The following is a 9,243-nucleotide window of genomic DNA, read 5'->3' on the forward strand; positions in this document are numbered from 1 at the left end:
ACCTTCGGAGGACCCACACTCACATTTGAAATCCTTTATGGAAATCACTGATGCTTTCCTGATCCCAGGAGTGTCTAATGACGCTCTGAGACTCACTTTATTCCCATTTTCTCTGAGGGATCGAGCAAAGGCATGGTTCAATTCATTAACTCCAGGTTTTGTGCCTTCATGGAGTAATATGGCAGAAAAGTTTTTGCAAAAATATTTCCCACCAACCAGGAACGCTAAGTCCAGGAACGAAATTTGCCTTTTTAAACAAATGGACGATGAAGCTGTTTCTGACGCTTGGGAAAGGTTTACAGAGTTGTTAAGGAGATGCCCTCACCATGGTATCATGTATTGTATTCAACTCGAGACGTTTTACAATGGGTTAAATCCCATGGCAAAACAAATGCTCGATGCGACTACGGGCGGAGCCTTTACAGCTATGACCTACAATGAAGGATATGAGATCCTTGAAAAAATTTCTGCTAATAATGGACATTGGGGTGATCCACATGCTCAACCGCAAAAGAAGACAGCAGGAATACATGATGTTGATGCATATACTGCATTGACAGCACAACTCTCTTCTATGGCCAATATGCTTAAAATCTAACTTCTGGCCAAGGAGTGCAGTCAGCTGTCACATCAGCTATTCCAGCTGCCCTCTCAGTTCAGTGTGTCTGTTGTGGAGGGTAACACTTTTATGAACTGTGTCCACATAATTCTGAATTTGTGAATTATGTTCATAATAGATCGAATCCCTACACTAACACATACAATGCCAGTTGGAGACAGCACCCAAATTTTTCGTGAAATAGTCCAAGTTTGAACCCCCTAGTCCATAAGCCACAAGGAAACCCAAATTTTCAACATCATGCAAGCAGTTCAAATTCTCAGAATCACCATCACTAGAATTTTCAAAGTAATCAACCACCTTTTCAATCTAAACCACCTCCACAGTCCGATTCATCATCTTCCTTGGAAGCTATGATAAAAGGACTGGTGGCTCAGTCCCAAGCACAGCAGCAAATGATGACTCAAAATCAATCTTTGTTCAATTARCAAAGTGCTGCCATCAGAAACCTGGAAACATAAGTTAGCCAACTTGCTCTTAATCAGAATAGTAGAGCCCTTGTACTTTACCTAGTAACACCGAAGTCCCAAGAGATCTAGGAAAAGAACATGTGAAGGTAGTGACTCTTAGGAGTGGTAAGGAATTAACCGAGACCATACCAAAAGAAAGTGAACAGGTTGTGCCTAAACCTGAGACTACACCTATGGTCCCTGTTACTGAAGGTCCACCAAAACCTTTGGATAACCCACTTCCTGAGACCACCACCTTTGTTCCTCCTAAGTCGGATTATCCTTTGTTATTCCCTGAAGAAGTTGCTAGGAAAAAGCCAGTTGAGGATGAGATTATGACAGGTCCAAAAACCAAAGTTGTAATCCCATCTGAACCTCAAGAAAGTAAGACCAAGACTCTAGGCACTCTGGACCCATCTTGCTCAACACAACCAAACAAAGCTATCATAAAGTCAGTTCCTCTTTATGTTCCTTTTCCCCAAAGGTTAAGAAAACAAAAGGAAGAACTACAATTTAAAAAGTTTTTGGAAGTGTTTAAAGCATTGCACATCAACATACCCCTTGTTGAAGCAATTGAGCAAATGCCTAGTTATTCCAAGTTCCTAAAAGATATTTTGAGTAAGAAGAAAACGTTAACCGAATATGAGACCGTAGCTCTTACTGAGGGATGTAGTGCTCTTCTAACCAACAAAATACCCCTAAGCTTAAAGACCCAAGGAGTTTCACTATTCCTTGTTCTATAGGTGGAAAGAAGATTGGTAACGCTTTGTATGACCTAGGAGCTAGTATCAACCTTATGCCCTTGTCTGTTTTCAACACCCTAGGCATAGGAGAAGATAGACCCACCACTGTCACCTTGCAATTGGCCAATAGAAGCATAGCTTATCCAAAAGGTAAGATTGAGGATGTCTTAGTTCAGATTGACAAATTCATCTTTCCAGCTGACTTCATCATCCTAGATTTTGAGGCTGATAAAGATATTCCCATAATCTTATGAAGACCTTTCTTAGCCACTGGTGGAACCTTGATTGATGTCCAAAAGGGAGAGCTAACCATGAGACTCCAAGATCAGAAAGTCACATTCAATGTCTTTAATTCCTTAAAGTACCCTGATTACTTAGAGGAATGCTCAGGAGTTACTGAGATTGAGACAATGTGTCATGAGGAAGGAGTTAGGAAGGCCTGTAAGCTAGTGAAGGAGGATAGTGTTGAGATAGGTGATGATACTATTGAGGATTTAGAAGGTGATGTCCCATCTGATGCTACAGCATTTGAGTTGTTGGATAATAGTGAGCTTAAGAATTTTACCCCGTCTATAATTTCACCACCTGATCTGGAGTTAAAACAACTCCCATCTCACTTGAAGTATGCATATCTAGGAGAGGAAGGTAAACTACCTGTCATCATATCATCTACCCTAGATTTACATCAAGAAAAGAAGCTTGTAGACATGTTGAAGTTACACACCAAAGCCATAGGATGGACCATTGCTGACCTAAAGGGGATTAGTCCTTCTATATGTCAACATAAGATCATCCTAGATGAAAAGAACTTCAAATCTATAGAGCCTCAAAGGAGATTGAACTCGGTCATGAAAGAAGCAGTGAAGAAGGAAATTTTGAAATGGCTAGACGCCGGAATAAATTTTTCAATAGCCGGTAGTTCCTGGGTTAGTCCAATCCAATGTGTCCCAAAGAAGGGAGGGTTTACTGTTGTCACCAATGACAAGAATGAACTCATCCCCACAAGAATAATGTCTGGTTGGAGGATATGTATGGACTACCGAAGGCTAAACAAAGCCACCCAAAAGGACCACTTTCCCTTGCCTTTTATTGATCAGATGTTAGACAGGTTGGCTGGAAAAGAGTATTACTGCTTTTTGGATGGATACTCCCGATATAACCAAATAGCCATATCACCCGAGGATCAAGATAAGACCACCTTCACATGTCCCTATGGTACATTTGCCTTTAGGAGAATGCCCTTTGGACTTTGCAATGCTCCTGCAACTTTTCAAAGATGCATGATGTCCATATTCTCTGACATGCTTGAAAAATCCATAGAAATCTTTATGGATGATTTTTCAGTTTATGGCTCATCTTTTGATAATTGTTTGGAAAATCTAAAAAGGAGTCTTGAAAGATGTGAAGAGACTGATCTGGTTCTCAATTGGGAAAAATGTCATTTCATGGTCAAAGAAGGAATTGTTTTAGGCCATTTAATTTCCAAAAGAGGAGTTGAGGTAGACAAAGCTAAACTTGAAATCATTGAAAAACTACCTGAACCAACTACTGTCAAGGGAATACGAAGTTTTCTTGGTCATGCTGGGTTTTACCGAAGGTTTATAAAAGACTTTTMAAAWATCTYAAAACCTTTGTGTTTACTTTTGCAACATGATCAAAAGTTTGATTTTACGGATGAATGTAGAAATCCATTCAACACTTTTAAGAAAGCTTTAGTAACCGCACCAGTAGTTGTTGCTCCTGACTGGAACAAACCCTTTGAGATTATGTGTGATGCTAGTGATTGGGCTATTGGAGCTGTCTTAGGTCAAAGAAAGGAAAAAGTTTTTCATTCAATCTATTATGCAAGGAAGACCATGAATGAAGCACAACTTAACTACACAACAACTGAAAAAGAACTTTTAGCTGTGGTTTTTGCTTTTGAGAGATATAGATCATATTTGATGGGAACAAAGGTCATTGTTCACACTGACCATGCTGCCATCAAATACTTGATTTCCAAAAAAGATGCCAAACCTAGGTTAATAAGATGGGTTTTGTTGTTGCAAGAGTTTGACCTTGAGATAGTGGATAGGAAAGGAGTAGATAACCAAGTTGCAGACCRTTTGTCAAGACTAGAGAAGCCTAGGGAGACCCTAGAAGAAGGAGAGATTGTTGAAACATTCCCCGATGAGAGAATTCTAGTGTTAGAATCAAAGTCACCATGGTTTGCCAACATAGCAAACTTTTTGGTTTGTGGAATTAGACCTTCTGATATTTCTGGCCATATGTTCAAAAAGTTTCTCCATGATACTAAAACTTATCTTTGAGATGACCCTTACTTGTTTAAGATAAGTGCAGATCAAATCTTGAGAAGGTGCCTCCCTGAAACTGAAGTGGCAGCAATCCTGCAGCATTGCCACCAAGCAGCATATGGAGGACACTTTGGAGGCCAAAGAACAGCTGCTAAAGTATTATAATCATTGATTTTATTGGCCTACTCTCTTCAAAGATGCCCACAATTTTGCTCAAAGATGCAATGAGTGTCAAAGAAGTGGATCCATTTCCAAAAGGAATGAAATGCCACTTAATGGGATCTTAGAAGTAGAGTTGTTTGATGTATGGGGGATAGACTTCATGGGACCATTTCCCCCCATCAAATCATTGTCAATACATTCTAGCGGCTTTTGATTATGTGTCTAAATTGGTAGAGGCCATGGCTTGTGTTACTAATGATGCAAAAACTGTGGTCAAATTTCTTCAAAAATAGATTTTTACAAGGTTTGGTACCCCAAGGGCACTAATTAGTGATGAGGGTACCCACTTTGTAAACAACCTGTTGAGTGGAGTTCTTGAAAGGTACAACATTAACCATAGAATAGCAAATGCCTATCACCCGCAAACTAATGGATTAGCTGAACTCTCAAACCGTGAAATAAAAGGAATTTTAGAAAAGGTTGTCAAACCAAACCGAAAGGATTGGGCTTTCAAATTAGATGACGCTTTATGGGCCTACCGGACTGCTTTTAAAACACCCATCGGTATGTCCCCATATAAGCTTGTTTTTGGTAAAGCTTGTCACCTCCCCTTGGAACTAGAACATAAAGCGTATTGGGCCATCAAGGAATTAAATATGTGCCCAGATATGGCTGCCAGTAAAAGAAAAGTCCAGTTGTGTGAATTAGAGGAACATAGGAATCTTTCCTATGAAAATGCCAAGATTTATAAAGATAAAACGAAAAAATGGCATGATAAAAGAATTCAACATCGGGAGTTGAGAGTTGGTCAGAAAGCTCTTTTGTTTAACTCTAGGTTGAAACTGTTCCCATGAAAGTTCAAGTCCCGTTAGTCTGGACCTTTCCTCATTCATAAAGTTTATCCGTACGGAGCAATTGACCTAATCAATCCCGAGGACAATTCTGTGTTCAAAGTTAACGGTCAAAGAGTAAAGTTGTTTCATGATCCGATAGAAATTCTAGAGTTATGCTCTGTGAATTTTGTTACCCGTTGCTAAAAGCTTCGGTATTTGTGGACTTTTTATAAGTCCAAAATTTGTGTTTGTAAATATTTATATTTGTTTATTTTTTATAGTTATTAATATTATTAATAATATTGTCGTTAATTTTTGTGTGTTTTGCAGTCCTGTCAGTCATCACAAAGAATCCGAAGTCTTATTGCAGCATCTGAAAACCCTAGCCTTCCATGAAGAATCTTTTGAAAATTTTAAAATCTGAAAATTTTTGAATGGAAAAAGCATGATGTCATTCTTAAAAATTTGTTTTTAAAGAAATGGTCATTTCTTTTTAATGCCAGCCGATTTTAGTACCTCATGCAAGAGGAAAAGTACATAGGTGGCATTGAGAGGACATGGCCACCAACTTTTCAAACACATCATTGGTCAAAAATTAATTAAAACATGACTAGTGTTTTGAAAGCTCCTGGTTAAGATGAGAAAGAAAGCCTCACATCCAAGTACTCAAGTACACTCAAGTTTTGCATGCTTCCAATGCTTGCATCACCCAACCTCATCTTCCTTCCCATTCTACCCTTACCTTTTTGAAAAACCCACTTGTATTCTCAAAAGAAAACCCTATTTTCTCTCTTAATTTCCCTCCCATTTCTCCAACTGTCGCTCCCGATCGATAACCGCCCCCTACCTTCTCCAACGTTTGAAAATGGCAAGAATGAAGAGAGCCACGGTTCGTGACCCTCCTCCGTCAGCCCAACAGACGCCGGCGCAACCGCCTAATCCTACTCCGCCGGTGGCCACTACTGCCGCTGGGCATACTCACGTGTCTTCGCGAAGACAGCCGGCAAGGAGAGGGAAGAAACTGCCTTTCGCAAGGAAGAAGAAGGGTGAGACTTCGACTCTCTTTATCGATGAAGACTCACCGTCTGCACCACCGTCGCCATCGCTGCCGCCGTCTTCCACCCCAGTCGATGTCGACCCTACTCCGTCGGAAGTACCTATAGCCGCTCCCCCTCTTCAAATGGTTCCATCCGCTGCCATTATACCATTTTCAAATCCCATGAAGAAAGTTAAAGAAATGGTGAAGTCATCTAAAGTGCCGATTCTAAAGAAGGCCCCAACCCGAACTTCATCTCCGACCACCACCAACAAGGAATCACTTCAAACGTCTCGAAAGGTACAATCCTCATCTGATAGTACACCTCCTGAGGGTCTCTTCACTTCTGATTCTAAGGAAGAGGAGGACCCTGCATTTATGGCACAAACAAGGGAGATGTTTATGGAAAGTGAGACATGCAGTCTTGAAAATATCACGATTATTGAAAAATCGATAAAGCCTCTGCTTTTGACTGCCTCTGGGCAAGATACGGATGATAAGGATGATATGCCTCATTTTGCTCCTCATGATCCCATCCCCGACCTCGATGAAGAATTTTTTGGGGAAGAGGATGCAGAGCCCCCTATTGAGGTGATGTCTAGGAAAAGAAGGTTGGTCAAGGCCTGTGATAAAAAGAAGTCAAAGGCAGTAGTTGAAGAGGAACCACCTAGGAAGAAGACCCGGTCTCAAAGGGTTGTGATTGAGTCATCTAGGAATTTTGAGACTGATGCTGCAGCATCGCAGCAGCATTCCTCCAGACCTAAGAGGAAGAGGGTGGCTATGGCCCAAAGGCCAGCCACTATTCCAAGGCCAATCAGACCCCACAATGGTTTTAGTTCTAAGGCTGCTGAAAAGATGCATGCTAAGTTCCAGAACCGAGTTGGATTCCCAGATAAGGGATTTGATAGCAAAGCATTAGGGAATTTGCATTCATAAGAGAGGTGGTAGAGGGTCATGGAATAGAAAAGATGTGCATGGTTCCAACTTCTTACAACCTGACTCTTATTAGAGAGTTCTATGCTGAGTTGGCAGCAAATAGCACATCTAAGATATCTATTAAGGGGATGACCATCATGTTCAATTCAAAAGCCATCAATCGGTTTTATGGCCTAGACCCCCCTAAGAAGACAGATTACTCCAGAATGGTCAGGCATGCGACTATAGAGGACTTGACTGAGGTGGCTAATGAGATAGGGAAACCAGGGGCTGTTCGGGATGATCACTCGAATTACATGTTGAGGACTTTCAAGGCCTACAATCTTACGGCCAATGCCAATGTATGGATTAATTTATTGAGGCACTCCATTGCTCCCACCACACATGACAGCTCAGTCTCGGTGGAGAGAATGTTATTGCTCTATTGCCTAGTTACGGGTAAGTCCGTCAACTTTGGGAGAGTGACAGAGAAGAGTATTAGGACATGTGCAGGCAGAAGTAGAGGGAAGATGTATTTCCCTAGTTTGATCACACGGCTGTTGGTAGAGAATGGTATTCCTCAGTATTGTGAAGATCAAATGGTGAAAGTACAAGGGGAGAAGTGGAAGATTGATGTGAAAACAATTTCTAGGCTGAGGGAGAAGAAGGAAAAGCTGAATGGGGCTGGTGATATGTTGTGTTTGATGCAAGACCTGCTTGCTCAAAACAGCAGTTTGATGGATAGCTTGTTAGAACAAAGAAATGAGTTCTTCGACAAGATAGATAGGTTGAAGGGAGAATTAGTGGAGCAAGTGAGGGCTGCTGAAAAGAAGACAAGAGGAGACATCAAGATGGTAAGGGCTGAGCTTGAAGCAAAGACAAGTGCTCAAGTGACGAAGTTGGGAAAGAAGTCGAAGGCTTTGAAGGCTGAAAATGCAAGGCTGTTTGGAGCGAATAAGAGGCTGAAGGAAGAATGCAAGAAGCTGAAAGATAGCATCTCCACTTCACCTACTCCTATGGAGTAGGACAGGTTCTATCATTCTCTCTTTAGCTTTTATTATTTATTTTAATTCAACTTGTTTTGATTTACTTGAGTCTGGGATTGTCTTTTACACTTTTTAGTTTATTTTCTTGCAAAGAACACATATATTTATAATTGACATATGCTTGTATAGCCAAAATAATTCTTGTAGTTTAATTACACTTTCTAGTCACTTGGTATCACTAGAACTAGCTTGTTTTGCTTGGGACCACATCTTGATCCACATCATATGCTTAACTAAGAAAGGATGTAGGCCCTTTGTTCTTTTCTCCAAAATCTAGCCACTTGTAGCCATTGCATAAACAGCCCCCTAAAACACCAAAAATGTCCCATAGGGGCAGGTGTAAATGCTTTCGACAAAAGAGCACAAAGTGCCAAAAATTTAAAAAATTCAAAGTTGATGCATAAAGATGAGAAAAGGCAAAGAGAGGAAAAAAATATGCCAAATGAGAGTAAACCAGTCACTTCTAAGTCCTATTGATCTTAGACATATGATGTGTTGAGCATAACAAAGAGCAAATAAAGCTAGCTTATGGTTTTTGCTAATGGTTAGTGAGGACATGCTTACTTGAGATTTATGAAAGCTATATGGTGCATTTTAACATAATCAACATATGTATGCAGTTACTGCATTTTCTTGCAATATTTTCAAAATTGAGTCATTTTTAGTTGTCTTTTGGTTGCTTGGGGACAAGCAACGATTTAAGTTTGGGGGTGTGATACGTACTAAGTATTTAGTACGTAAAGTACCTTTTTATTCTCTTTTAGATAGGTTATTTTGCTTTCATATCCCAACTTTGAGTCATTTTATCTCTTTTCTCTGTTTTTATGCTAAGAAGAATGTTGAACCTGTTTTAGTGGATTTTGGTCTAAATTGACCTTATTTTGGACAGATTGGAGCAGGTTGATGCTGTAGGAATGTGGTAGCATGACCTGATGACTGATAGAGAGATGGACGAGACTTAGAGGTGATTGACATGACTTTGGAAGACATATGAAAGCCTTCTAAAGTTGAACCAGCTGTATTTTAATCAGATTAGCTGGAGCTTAACAAGACTAATTGTAGTTACTTTCTAAATATTAGTTTGCTTTTATGTACTATTTAGTTTCCTTTGAACTAGTTAGGTGTGAATTGACTATTTTGCCCCCA

The 9,243-nt window shown here is 40.1% G+C and overlaps 1 non-coding gene across 1 annotated transcript; it reads right to left on the reverse strand.

Annotated features, from left to right (window-relative positions):
• Positions 1-227: 227 nt before the first annotated feature.
• LOC112508252 lies at positions 228-333 on the reverse strand. The gene has a single exon (XR_003068635.1). It is a non-coding gene; the product is annotated as a small nucleolar RNA R71 (small nucleolar RNA).
• Positions 334-9,243: the final 8,910 nt, after the last annotated feature.

The sequence above is a fragment of the Cynara cardunculus genome (assembly GCF_001531365.2).
Source record: "Cynara cardunculus var. scolymus isolate 2C chromosome LG 2, CcrdV1, whole genome shotgun sequence".
NCBI classification, from domain to species: Eukaryota; Viridiplantae; Streptophyta; class Magnoliopsida; order Asterales; family Asteraceae; genus Cynara; species Cynara cardunculus.